The 11,492-nt window shown below is 39.4% G+C and overlaps 1 long non-coding RNA gene across 1 annotated transcript in view; it reads left to right on the top strand.

The window, feature by feature from the left end:
• Positions 1-2,353: 2,353 nt before the first annotated feature.
• The window catches only part of LOC137223800 (uncharacterized), a 29,342-nt gene continuing 20,203 nt past the window's right edge, over positions 2,354-11,492 (top strand). Inside the window, exons 1-2 of the long non-coding RNA XR_010943071.1 lie at positions 2,354-2,453; positions 8,443-8,595. This is a non-coding gene — a long non-coding RNA (uncharacterized lncRNA). The remainder of the gene's footprint in view (positions 2,454-8,442; positions 8,596-11,492) is intronic.

Below are 11,492 nucleotides of genomic sequence, written 5' to 3'. Positions count from 1 at the left end.
CTGAGTGTTAGGTTAATAATTCTGTCAGCCAGTTAATAATTCTCGGCAGCATAAATTTGGCCGTGTGGAGAATGCTTATACCATGGAAATCAGCAAATGCTATAAATCTGGGCTTTTCCTTTTTTTTTTTTTCTTGAGAGTTGCATTACCAACATGCTACTAATACATATAATCTCTCTCAGATCTGCATGAACGTGATCCCCTATTGCCTCTCCCTTCTATAGCCTCTGTCATCTGCCCCACTGTCCTCTGCTCCAATCCTTTGGACATTTTTAATTTCCCTTAGCTGTCCTTTTCTCTTTCATTTTTAAATTTTTTTCCTGGGGTTTATCATTCAGGTAGCTTTCATGCATGGAAGATGCTTGGGAGTTCGTTCTCCTTGGACTGATCAGAGAAAACAACTTTGTCTGAGGGGAGGTGGGTTGGTGGGCACAAGCAAAACTCTAGAAATGAAATTCTAGAAGATGAAGGATTTATTCCACGGAGATCATTAACCCGAGCACCCCTGCCTGCATGTCCTGGGGCTGGTGAGGCATTCTGTTATCCCCAAATTACTATTAACAGACACCAAGTGGCAATTCTCAATGACTAGCTCCCCTAATCAGCCTCAATCCCAGAACATACTGTTTTATTCTAAGCAACAACTGAAGTCTGTATGTCCTAGGAATAAAGTGTGTATTTGTGGGTGGTTTAAATATTCCAAAATGAATGTGGAAAGAGATAGTGTGTTAGAATTGAAGGAACCTTAGAAATAATCTTGTCCAACTTGCTTTTTCATATGGTGAGTAAACAGAGGCACAGAAAGGTAGTGGTAGAGATCGTGGTAGAACCGAGACTGGGATTCAGAACCCTGACTCCTACTTCTGGGAACTTTCAAATTTGCAACCATGTCTATTTTTTTTTTTAATATTATAACTGGGGCCAAGATAACGTTCATTCAAATCAACAAATACTTTTTTTGACTATCAGATTTATATCTATGTGCACTTACCTATCCTAGGCACTGTACTAGGAGTTGAGGCTATAGACAAGTTCCCCACTTTCCTAGAGCTTTCTTTTGAGAACAAAGATTATTTGTGTTAGCATGACTTAATAACTCTGTGTTCCAAGAACTTCTAACCTGGAAAATAAAACTGTCATCCAACTGAGAACTTTATTGTTTGCTTCAGGAAATGTTTATAAGTCAGTTTATCTGGATCTGCAATCTGATCATCTTGGCTAACAGCCCTTGTATTAGACAATAGGTTGCTTATCGAGATTCCCATCCAGACACTTGTCATTCCTCACCTCACTTGTCGACCAATCCGAAATTATCGTGTCAGCTAACTTTGTCCAATTCCAGGCAATTTCCTGCCCTGAATGTCCTGTTTTAAATTTTTGATCCCAGTCCCCCTAATATCCTCTCTTCTGAGAAACTATGATTCTGTCAAAAATACTCTTCGCCATGTTAAATAAATCTAACACCTACCTTCTCCTGATCAAAAGATTTTTGTTGTTGGTATTTCTGAAGAGGTAACGGTGGATACATTCTACAGGAGAACTGGATGTAAGAATGAGGGATATATATTTATCATGACCTGTCTGGGTGTAGTAGGACCTTCACTTGCCACATTCTGTAGTGACGTAATTTGCCCTGGAAATGTTTGGCTGTATGTTGCTTTACAAACTTGGTAAGTACACAGAGGTTTTCTGTGAAATTCCAATTTAAAAAGTTCTACTCTTCAGTACATACTTAGGATTGGAAATTCTGCTCTCTGATTCTGGAAGTTTGGTGCCAAAATTCATAGGAGAATGCAGGAGTGGGTGACTGAATACAAGTCAAAGAAAGGCATCATGGGAGGAGCAACTCCAGGAAGCCACAGAACATTATCCCAAACTAGATGGGAAAGTTCTTGATTTAATGTAATTTTAAACATTATTGTTTTTATTTATTTTCCTTAGGGTTTAAGTCACTTTTTTCTCTAATTAGCCTTTTGTGTAAAATTCTCCGCCCCCTCCCCCATTGGAAATACTATACAGCATGAAATACAGTAACCACAAGCACCTAAATGACAAGGGCGGGACTGGGGGGGACCCTAAACTGGTCACAAGGAGGTGATCTCTGGGAGGCCTCATCATGGCCTGGATGGCACAGGCCTCAAAGCTACCTCCTTTGCCTTTAATCCCATCCAGTCTTTGATTATTCAGGCATTTAGCGGAAAGAACCTTCTGGTTAGAGGATAGCAACATACAGGTTAGGTTAAGACTAGGATTACAATTTGTAGAAATATCAATTTCTCAAAGAGGAATTATTTGTTTGTTTGCTTATTTATTTATCATGCACCTGCTGAGATTTATCACTGTGCTATGTACTCTTGTCCTCAGACACAAGGTCCAGCTTTTCTTCCAGAAGAGTTTACAGTGTAGGTGGGAGAGCACCTGACACCTCACCTGACACCTGACAGCAGTTCCAGGTAAACTGCCCTAAGTGCTTTAAGAATTCAGACTAAGGGCCACCTTCCAGCTGCCCAAAGTTCCCTTGTGAGGTCAGAAGTCAGAATCTCATTCTTGTTGAGTGGAATTCACTCATTCAACAAATATATATTGAGCACCTACTATGTTCCGGGTAGTATTATAGGAAGTTTGGACCCATGAGTGAATAAAATGGACAAAAATCCCTGCCTCATGGAGCTTTCATTCTGGTAGGAGCTTGGTTTATCTGCTTCTGTACTGGGTTTGTTTTACCATGCATGACCATGTCCCATGATGCTTTGCAGCACTCAAGATAAGCAGGATGGTTGAAGTTAACAAGATGATTCACCAGAACCCATTCTAAGAAAGTAAGGGACAGAACAAGGAAGCAGAAATGACTTCCTCGTGTAATTTTAAACCTTGCCTTAAGCATGTCCTTGAAAATTTGCAGTCCAAAGTAATAATTCATGGACCCAGCACACTTTCCCTTTCTATAAAGTCCTGCCTATTGGACGTACCAGCCTGAAAGCTGTGTAAAACTCTCTGTGGGGAGAGTGGAGAATGAAGGGTTCTGCTGGACCTGGAGTCTGGAAAACTGGTTCCACAGTCTCTGCTCTGTAACTAACTAGCTGTGTAACCACAGGAAGTGGGTTATTATCTCTGTTACCCATGACAGATCATTCCAAAAACTCCAAAGTGTTTCACAAATGCATGAGCTCATTAGTAGACATGTTAATGTCTAGGTTTATGGGGCTTGAGGCTATCTTAGAGGTCACAATAAAGAACAACAGCTGGGCAACGCTGCCAAGAGAGTGAGGGTTAAAATATGTTAAGTATCTGCTCAATACAGTGTGCCCCAGGATGCCGGTTTATTCCGTTGGAGTAGTTTGATTCTCACACCAGCCTTGAAGCTGAATCGGCCTCTCTACTCCAACACCGAATTAAATCTTGGAGACAGAGTTTTGGGTGAAGTAGAAAAGAATAGCTTTATTGCTTTGCCAGGCAAAGGGGGCCACAGCAGGATAATGCCCTCAAGGCTGTGTGACCCAACTGAGTGGGTAGTGAGGAATTTTATAATAATGGTTCAAAGAGGGTGTGATCAGCTCGTGAAACTTCTTCAATTGGTTGGTGGAGAGGTAAGTGGGAGCCAGCATCATAAACCTTCCGGTTCCAGCAGGTCTGGGGTCTATGTGTGTGTGGGTAGCATACTGTTAACTTCTCCCACCTGCTGGGGGTTTCAGCATCTGCAAAACAGCTCAAAGACATTGTTGTGTATATGCCTTGAGGGGGAACCAGGACCGTGCCCCAAGGCTGCACTGTTGTTTCTCTTGACTGTTCCTCCCTTGTCTCAGCATCCCCTCCCTTCCCTAATTAGCAACTGTTTGATCCCTTCCCTTGGAACTCAAGGAAGGTCCTGGAGGCTGAATGAAGCCTATTTCCTGTAATCAAGAAATGGGGGGCACAGAAAGGTTTTTGTGCTCAGGAGCCCCTCCTGCTTGGCATTAGCCTCACCAGGAAGGATTATCAGCCCTTCACCCACGAGTTGACTGGAACTCAGAGAGATTGTCCTTAGTCACACAGGCAGCAAGTGGGTGAGCTGGGATTCTAGGTTAGAGCAATATGACTGGACCAGGCAGCTGCCTTTTCCCAGTAAGTGGTACTATCACAGTGTTTGATTAAAATACCATTTCCCTGAAACAAAGAAATAATAGCTTTAAAATTTTTTTGGCCAGGGAAGACATTTTGAGCATATTTAAATATATGAGGACCATTTCTTTTCTTTAAAAAAATTTTAAAGCAATTTATTGGATTATGAGTATAATGACTTTTTTGCTTGTTTTTCAGCTTTATTGAGGTATAATTGACATATAAAATTGTAAGATATTTAAAGTATACATGGTGATGATTTGATATATGTATACATTGTGAAAGGATTCCTCCCATCTAGTTAATTAACACATCCATAACTTTACACACTTTTCCCTTTTTTTGTGTGTGAGAACGTTTAAGTTCTACTCTCCTAGCAAATTTCAGTTACACAAAACAGTATTATCAACTACAGTCACCACGTTATACATTAGATTCTCTGGACCATTTTTTTCTTTAAATATGCATCTGGTATGAAATGTCTGATATTTATCTGGTTCAGTTAGTTGAATTATTTTCTAACATTAAGAGAGACTACAGTAGCAATTTCATTAGTGGATTTGAGATTGAGTTTAGAGTATTCCTTTAAATAGATCTAAGTCTTTCAAAAATAATAAAGAACTCATGTAAGAAATAGAATTGAATTTCTGTGACACCTTGATAATGATACCTATCACTTATTGAGTATATATTCTGTGTTAGACACTGGTTGACAAAAATGTACCTTAATTGGCCCTCACCCCCTTCTGAGTTCCTTGGATCACCCTTGTATTAGAGGTAAGGAAATGGAGACCCAGAGAAAGAGCAGCAAAGTCACACAGAGAGTAAGTAAATTGTAGTGGTGGATTCAAACCCAGGGTGGACCGCCTTTTACAGATACTGCTCTTGAATGCCATGTGAATTCAAGTGAGGGGACAAAGGCCCCTCTGCTGAAGACACCAACAGAGCAGTATATACATGAAACTTTAAAAATATCTTAAGTTATGCATATCCTGACTTTGTAGGGTCATACAATTATGGGGCCACTCTAAACGAAAGAATACAAATTACAATGAAAAAGCGAACATTAATTTTAAATAAGAAAAAATGTATAGCAAATTACAAATTCATAAAGCTGAAAAACACCATAAACAGAAAAAAATAGTATGTGCTTATTAAATAACTGCTTGCAATATCTCTAAAATACTCTTACTCTTTGGTTTTGGTTACATACCGTTGATCTCCTCTTCACATAACAATGATTTTTTAAGATGATCTTCTATGCATAGAAAGATAGTTTATTCTTTCTGTTAGGATGGTTGATCAAAATTTGTTTTTATTATAGATAGCTGGATGCATAAAGCATAACATTTCATATACAGATGTACTTATTTGTTGTGCTATTGCAGGTGCATGCTCCACAAACATAGGATTCCAGTCAAATAGCAAAAAAAGTATGAAACAATTGTAGTTGTATTCCCTGAATTATTAACTATATTCCTGAAATGAGAAGGTTTGTTTTGTTGAGGGTTGATGTGAACTGAATCCTCTGCTCTTGACTTTACATTTTGATAACTGAAAGAGTTTTCCCCAGACTAGCTTCTGGCTCTGTGTATTTCAATCTTGTTTCTCCCATACCTACCTCATTTTATTGTTGTCTACCTTAAGACCCATTCTAATCCTCGTATCAGGAAGGTGGGTGAGTAGGCACAGTAAGTAGAGGGATATTCCTAGCAACTAGTCTCACACCAGGATGGCTAGTAAAAACAGAACCATTCATAACATGACTGTGAACCAGTAAAATATATATCATTAAATCTACATTTAAACATCTTCAACTCAACTTCTCCTCAACCAGATCTCAAAAGCACAGCTAGATCGACATCATCCAGTATAAGCCGAAGTGTAAGGAAGGAAAGTGAGAGTGAGAAAAATAAGCAGTCATAACAAATTTGGTTAAAATATGTGACTTCAGCAAATTTTATAAAAATATATGACTCTTGTTAGTAAACTAGTGAGGGTCCTGGAGCTTAAACTAATTAGCTTCGTGATATATCCACCTATGGCTGTGATGAAGTTCTCATCTATCTGAGAGGCATCATTGCTTAAAATATGTAAAAATGTTCATCCTTATGTTTAGGTTAGTAAATATGACCCTAGTAACTGGTAACAGTGACAAATATAAGAGGATTCTGTTGTATGGTCAAAACGGTGAATCAGATCTAGGTCACTGAAATATTTTTATGAAAAACTTACATTAGGGTAGGTTCAAAGAGATTTTTCTTTCCTTGGTTTAGTATTTTGAACTAGCCACAAAGATTTCTTTCTGCCTTTCTGATGTCCACCCAAACCACTCTCACATCTGCTATATTAAAGTTTGCATGTTAGGGCTTCCCTGGTGGCGCAGTGGTTGAGAGTCCGCCTGCCGATGCAGGGGACACGGGTTCGTGCCCCAGTCCGGGAAGATCCCACGTGCCGCGGAGTGGCTAGGCCTGTGAGCCATGGCCGCTGAGCCTGTGCGTCCGGAGCCTGTGCTCCACAATGGGAGAGGCCACAGCAGTGAGAGGCCCGCGTACTGCAAAAAAAAAAAAAAAAAAGAAAGAAAAAAAATTTGCACGTTAAATTTTAATTCATCAAATTTATAAACTAACTCTCACATGGTTTCCTCTTGTAACTCCTAAAAGCAAAGTTAATGTGGGAGATTTTTTCAGTGGTTGATTTATCCTCAGGGTAACAATGCCCTGTTACTCTTTTTCTCTGGGGGCACCTATGATAGAAATGTTGGGGGAAAGGGACTTTAGAGGGAGATTCTGAAATCGTTGGGAAATTCCACAACTGTTCTTCATAGCCATGTCAACAAATGACTTCATCCAGGATCCATGATTCATACATCAGGCATGCCGATGTTGGAATAGGGTCAACAGAAGGAAGCTGACCTCAGACACAGGGACTCACAGCTGCTGAGCCAGAATAACTTTGAAAGATGTCTTCTTTTTCGCAGATTTTTCTTGAATGTTCGCTCTGTGTGATGTGCTAGGGACTCAAATTCAACTCCTGTTGTTAAGGGAAAAGAAACCAAGAAGTCACTTAGGAAAGGGTACAGTGGGCTAGAGGAAGGCTCACAGACAGGAGAGGGCAAACCTTTTGATCCTCACTCTTATGGTGAGGTGGAGGCTGAAAGAATGAACTTTCAGGAAGTGCCCACACCGTGTTGCGACCTGGGCTGAATTTTAAAAGTTGCATTGGTTTTGTCATGTAGAAAAGAAGAAAGATACTCCAGACAGAGAAAATAGTATGAGCAAAAATTCAGAGGTGCAAGAATGTAAAAGACTAAAACTGAGGGTGGGAGGAGAGAGACATCTAGAGAGGAGGTTAGAGAGAACAGAAGGGGCCAAGCAGAGAAAAACTTTTATCAGGGCAAGAATGTAAACTATCCTGAAGGCCATGGCAAGGGGGTAGACACTGATGATTAAGGCTGGGAAAAGACATGGCCAGGTTCCTATTTTAGAGAGTTCACTTGGCAGACGTGAGTGAACGGTGGAGGGTGAAAGCTTGAGGTTAGACCATTTAGGAGATATTCTGTGGTGGTCTGGGGGAGAGAAAGGGGAGCTCAGTCCAGTGTAGTGGAGCTAGGAAGGGAGAAGAAATTCGCTAAGAAATTATTTTAAAAGACTAGGTAGTGTTACATGTTGGAATACTTCACAGATGCAAGTAGAAGTAGAAATACTGGCCAGACAATTGTGAACTAGAAGTACTGATTGATATTAAGAAATGCTAACAACACAATAGCAGCTGAAATAACCAAGACCTAAAGTTGTGGCATACACACAACACACAAGATTGAAAGGAAATATATCAAAGCCTTAATAGCCATAATCTCTGGATAGTGAGATGACAGATAACTTTTATTTTCTTTTTTATATTTTTATATAGTCAGATTGAATCATATTTGTAATGCAGAACTATGACGATAGTTAAGGAGAAAAGAAGGATGAAAGGAAGTGAAAAAAAGGAGGAAGGCCGAAAGGAGACATTTCAGAGATGTTAAGGAGATACACTCAGTGGTGTATGGGAAGTGGAAATGGTTTCATAAAGAGAGAGAGACTTATGATTCCTACAGAGGCCTCTTTAACTTAACCTATTCTAGAAGTTTCTACAAAGCAAGGATTATAGGCTATAGGACCCAGGTTGGCTATATAGTAGGTTGGGGAGTAAACATGAGATTGGAGCCAGGGTGGGAAAGTACTTAAGTTGTGTTCTTCTGACTGTCCATTAGTTTAGCTATGGCTGCTGAGGTATCTGGAGGGGAATGTGTAATGTGTTTTGTAGGAAAGCAGCAGACTTTGATTCTGGTTTCTTGAATAGAGGCTGCCCTGCTGAAGTCGGATCCCTGACTGGCTACGCAACTCTGCCCCGTCCCTGTCCAGCCCTAGGCTCTACTTTCCTGACTCAGAGCATTCAATGCCTTGGTGGTTTGTATATACTGAGAATTTGAATGTGTTGGAGCAGAATATTGTGGTAAGTACCCAGTCGTTATCTGCCCTGTCAGCTGCTTTTTCTTTTCTGAGCCCTTGGAAAATGAACCATAATACTCATAACTATATTAATAACAATAGTCACAATGATGACTAAAAAATAGGGACAATACAATACAATATATTTGACAAAAGACTTAGGAATAATAACAGCGGCTTCACTGAGTGTTCAAAGGTTCAAATTTGGGGGGGTCATTTTTTTTCCAAGAAGAGTCATCAAGTGGCCTGAAATTCTGCGCAATATCTTCCCTTATTAGAGCTGTCTCTATGAGCAAGCTCAGTGTCGCTGAAGGAGAGACCATGTAGGTGCTCCTTTCTTCCTAGGAGTGCCACTTCTCTCTCTGCGTACCACCTTGACCTTAAGAACTCTATGCTCAAACGCAGAGTTCAGTTCATAAATACATTCCCCCAACATGACTAAAAGGTCCTATCCATGTGCTCCCATGGCTTCTGCACTTATCTATATTATGACACTCCACCCATTGCATTTTTTTTTTTTTTTTTTTTTTTGCGGTACGCGGGCCTCTCACTGCTGTGGCCTCTCCCTTTGCGGAGCACAGGCTCCGGACGTGCAGGCTCAGCGGCCATAGCTCACGGGCCCAGCCGCTCCACGGCACATGGGATCCTCCCGGACCGGGGCACGAACCCGTGTCCCCTGCATCGGCAGGCGGACTCTCAACCACTGCGCCACCACGGAAGCCCCACCCATTGCATTTTACTTACCTGTCTGTACTCTCACTAGATTTTAACATCTATAAAGAAATTATACCTTATTCACTGTTGTATCCACAGCACCCACCACAAAGCCTGGCACATAACATGCTGAAGAGGTTTTGCTAAATAATTAATAACAGATTTTGTTAAGTGACATTGTTAAATTAATAAACAAAGGATTAAGTTCAGAAAAAATACAAAAGTTAAAAACAAGAAGACCCAAATACTTCTAACATTTGCTCCCATTCACTAACCAGCACTTTAATGTAGATTTCACCCCTCCCTCCCCCAAGACACACACATATGCCTTACTGTTGCTTTAAGCTCCTGAAAAGAGGAAAGGTGCTAGATCAAAATATTTACTAGTTGTAACTACTGCAAGACTCTTGGACAGTGCTTATTATAGCCAGAAACTGAAACTATTCTTACAAAATGAGAGGAAGAACAGTGGGAACAGAGCAAGGGAGTTTCACTAAGCAAGTCTTTTTTTCTAGGGCACAAACTGATACTTTAATGTCTATTTTGAGGGGGTGCAAAATTATTTTAACTATTATTTGTGCACATGGAAATAGGGATATATGTTCTTATATGAGGCAGCAAGAAGTACAAAACATCACCTTGGATATCGCTGCCCCAAATGAATCTAATCATGAAGAAATATGAGCCAAAACCAAGTTGAGGAAATTTTGTTTCGGAATAAAGAAAACTAAAGACATATGACAACTAAATGCAATATGTAATCCTAGATTTGGATCCTAGAATAGTTGTATCTTTCTCTGTCTCTGTCCACCAATCCATTTATCATTCATCTATGTATCCATCCATGTATCCATCTATCTATCCAACTATTCATCTATGTAAAGAATATCATTGGGACAATTGTCATAAACTGGATAAAGTTTGCAGATTAAATTGTATCACTCTTAATTTCCTAGTTTTGATCATCGTAACGCATTAGAGGAGAATTTTCTTGTTCTTAGGAAATACTGGGAAATCTGAGTGAAGTGTATTCTAGAATTCTTTATACTCTTCTTACAGCTTTTCTGTAAGTTTAAAGTTATTTCATATATAAAATAGATAACCAACAAGGACCTACTGTGTAGCACAGGGAACTATATTCAGTATTTTGTAATAACCTATATGGGAAAAGAATCTGAAAAAGAATACACACACACACACACACACACTCATATATATATGTAAAACCAAATCACTTTGCTGTACACCTGAAACTAACACAACATTTAAAGCAACTATACTTCAATTAAAAAATAAATGAATTAATTAAAAAAAAATCCTGCATGGGTTCCACGAGCTGCAGCATTTGATTAATGTGTGAACATATTTCTAAAAAGAAACTTGAATGAAATTTTCAAGACTGTGAAAAAGTTTTCAAGAATGGGAAAAGAAATTTAAAAAACAACAAAACAAGTGGTAGTTTCTTAAAATTGTGCCTAAATAAACCATATAAATAAATTTTTCATACTCTGTTCCATTAAAAAAAGTTATTTCAAAATAAAAATATTATAAAAATTAGGGTTATAAATACAAATAATCAGATTGAGAGATATGTACTGTGATGGACTGAATGCTTGTTTTCTCCCCCCAAAACTCATATGCTGAAACCTAATCCCCAATGTAATGGTATTTGGAGGTGGGGCCTTTGAGAGGTGATTAGGTCATGAGGGTGGAGCCTTCATGAATGGGATTACAGGCATACCTTGGAGATATGTGAGTTCTGTTCAAGAAACTCTCAATAAAGTGAATATCTCAACAAAGCAAGTCACACACTATTTTTGGTTTCCTAGTGCATATAAAAAGTATGTTCACACTGTACTGTAGTCTATTAAGTGTGCAACAGCATTATGTCTAAAAAAAAATGTACATACCTTATATTAAAAACACTTTATTGCTAAAAATGCTAATCTGAGCCTTCAGTGAGTCCTAATCGTTTTGCTGGTGGAGGGTCTTGCCTCGATGCTGATGGCTGCTCACTGATGAGGGTGGTGGTTGCTGAAGGTAGGGGTGGCCATGACAGCTTCATAAAATAACAATGAAGTCTGCATCATGAATTGACTCTTCCTTTAACAAACAATTTCTCTGTAGCATACAATGCTAGTTGACAGCATTTTACCCACAGTAGAACTTCTTTTCAAAATAGAAGTC

Source organism: Pseudorca crassidens, chromosome 4 (genome assembly GCF_039906515.1).
Source record: "Pseudorca crassidens isolate mPseCra1 chromosome 4, mPseCra1.hap1, whole genome shotgun sequence".
NCBI lineage: Eukaryota > Metazoa > Chordata > Mammalia > Artiodactyla > Delphinidae > Pseudorca > Pseudorca crassidens.
The sequence above is the reverse complement of the archived record's forward strand: the minus strand, read 5'-3'. Positions and strand labels throughout refer to the sequence as shown.